Genomic DNA, 3,206 nt, shown 5'->3' with positions numbered 1-3,206 from the left:
CCTTCTCAGCTTCGACGGTTGCCACCTTGTCCTTCCAGGCCGCCCAGGCATCCCCGAACCTCCAGTATCCGGTCTCTAATTCGGACATGGTGTAAATCAACTGCAAACAGAAGCCAATCGTCAGAAAGATAAAATAATAAAGTTAACAACAAAGAAAGGAGGCAAGGCAGAACTTATCCCGATCATGGTCGGGTAAAAGGAAGACAGCATCTCGGTCACCCGTCGAGTCTTCAGGACCTCCACGTCGGTCGGAAGGAGGGTCCCCTGGCATAATCTCCTGGCCAAGTCATGGTCGGCCAGGGCTGACGCTCCCTCGGGGATCCGGGCGCCAGTCGGTGTGGCACGACCCCCCGACCTTGAGTCGTCTGCAGGGGCCATTGGGGCCTTCCCTCGGTCGGCCGCTCAGGCCCGTAGATCGGGGAAGGAAGGGATGCTCGAGCTTGATTGAGCTCCCCCTGAGGCAGCAACGGGAGCCGACGGAGGACGTTCGGGCTCCCGAACGACATCCTGCGCCTCCTCCATCGACAAAACCGCCGACGCTCCTTCGGCCATTCCCTCCACCGGCTGCTTCTCTGGTGGCGCCGGCGTCGAAAGCGCGATGGCCGACTCCGACTGATCGACCGTCGATGCGGTGGCGGTCGGCGCTAACGTCGGGGGTCTCTTCGACGGGAGTGAGTGCCCGGCCCCGGACGCCGGCTTCTTCCTCGCTGCATACTGTCTGATCTCGGTGTCTGTCGATCTCATCCTCGGCGGCGTACCTACAATTTCAATAAGAGAATCAGTACATGTTCGGGGACAAACGTGAAGCGAAAAGACAACCGATGGACTGGACAGTACCTAGACGGGGGACCAGGCTCAGACCAGCACCATAGAGGGCTTGTTCGGTAACAAGCTCCCTCTGCTTCAGTACCGACATGTCCTTGAGTCGGTAGAAATCCTCTCGGTCGTCTGCCTCCACTCGGCCGTTCTCGTTCGGCCCAGTCCGAGACTCGCCCCAGCGAGAAGGAAACCCCCAAAGAGAAGAAGAAGAAACAAAGAACTGATTCTTTCACCCATGAATGGACGATGGAAGACCAGTGATGAAAGAAAGATCCTTCCGGAGATTGAAGAGCCACCACCCTCGGGCTTTAGAGTGGGGTCGGAGGATGAAGAACGCCCGGAAGAGAAAGATTTGAGGGTTGGTCGGCAAAAGCTGACACAACAGAGCAAAGCTGATTATTAACCGAACTGAGTTCGGCGCCAGTTGCGCCGGACAAAGTCCATAATAATCTAGAAGATTCCTAACAAACTCCGAAATTGGGAGACGAAGACCAGCCCGGAGGTCCTCAACATATAGAGCCACCTGGCCCGTGGGCGGGTTGTTGACCCATTTCCCGACCCCAGAGGCGAAGAGTCGGAACTGCTCCGGGATACAGTACTGATCCCGAAGCCGATCAACATTCGGCCCCGAAAGTGAAGAGACCTCCACTTTCAGGGTCGACCGAAGATCATCAGTCGGATTCCCCGACTGAGCTCTCCAAGGAGAAGTCCTGGCCATGATGCCAGAACCGGGAAGAAGGAAAAGACAGAGAAGAAGAAGGAGAGAGGATTCCAAAAGAAGCAAGAAGAAGGTGAAAGGAAACAAAAGTCTCGGACGAACCTTCCAAGGAATGAAGGCAAAAGCAGCTACCTGAGACAAGGGGGACCGCTCGGGCAGAGTCTCCACAGCAAAATCGTGAAAAGTGGGGTTCTGAAAATAAGTGACCTCATATATATAGGGCCCTTCAACGGTCGGGATGAGGGCGCGCCGACGAGAACCTCTCGGATGATCGACACGTGGCAGCATCTGGGCCCTCCTCCGGCCCGACGGTTCGACGCACCTATCCCAGATCGGGCCACGTCGCCTTCATTTGCTTGAACGACTCCAACCCAACGACTTCCTGACACGTGGCAGAAAAATCGTGCCTCAGAATTGATTCGCTGACGGCGATCCGCGTTCCTGAGGGGACGCCTGACGGCGGTCTGGCGCTCCCAAGGGAGCGCCAGACGGCGGTTTGCGTTCCCCCAGGAATCGTCTGACATCGGATCGTCTGATATCGGATCGTCTGACACTGAGTCGTCTAACACCGGATCGTCCGACGTCGGATCGTCTGACATCGGATCGTCCGACACTGAGTCATCTGACATCGGATCGTCTGACGCCGGATCGTCTGACATCGGATCATCCGACACTGAGTCGTCTGACATCGGATCATCCGACATCGGATCATCCGACATCGGATCGTCTAACACTGGATCGCCTGACACCGGGTCGCCTGACATCGAATCATCGGACATCAAGTCGTCTGACACCGATTTGTCCGGATCGTCCGCTGGTGAGATCAGCAGAATCAGGGCATGACGCAATGAAGAATCCACTCCTTTCGCCCGACGCCCCACCTGCGTAGAAACACGGACCGACGTGACATCCGGCTCAGGAGTGGGGGGGGGCAACTGTTGGGATATATCGATCGGCACTGATGCCGACTCATCGACGCCGACTCACCGACGCCGACTCACCGACGGATCCCGATGCCGACCCATCTCCGATGCCGACTCACCGACAGGTCCCGATGCCGACCCATCTCCGACGCCGACTCACCGACGGATCCTGATGCCGACCCATCTCCACCGCCGACTCACCGACGGGTCCCGACGCCGACCCATCCTCGAGGATGGACCGACCGACTTTGCCCGTCTGACGACGGACAACACTAACGGTAACTACCGACCATGCCCGACCGAAGCGTGTCGGCCTTACAGGCCGACACTGCCTCCGATCACCTGAAAGCCGATCTTGCATCACCGACTTTCTGTCGGTTTGGGCAACCGACGTTCGACCTCTACAAGTCCTTCTAGACGCCGAACGAGCGGCATGGGCTGCAGTCCTGTCAAGGATATGCCGTGCAACCGCCAGAGGGCGTTGCCCTGCCAGGAACCTGGGGTGCTGTCCCGCCAAGGACGAGAATTAATTCCTAGGACCTGTTAGCTTGTCAACGACATGACAACCCCCGGTGATTTGACAACTCTTCAGTTGTCTACATCACCGATGGCGGGACCATACCATCTCCGACTATAAAACGAGGCAAGGCAGTAGCTTGATGGTGGGGATTCTTTTCTCTCTCTCTCACTCTCTTCACCACTGAGTCCCCTGATTCTTCTCTACTGTTGCCTAGTCTCCTCTCTGA

Source organism: Elaeis guineensis, chromosome 9 (genome assembly GCF_000442705.2).
Source record: "Elaeis guineensis isolate ETL-2024a chromosome 9, EG11, whole genome shotgun sequence".
NCBI lineage: Eukaryota > Viridiplantae > Streptophyta > Magnoliopsida > Arecales > Arecaceae > Elaeis > Elaeis guineensis.
The sequence above is the reverse complement of the archived record's forward strand: the minus strand, read 5'-3'. Positions refer to the sequence as shown.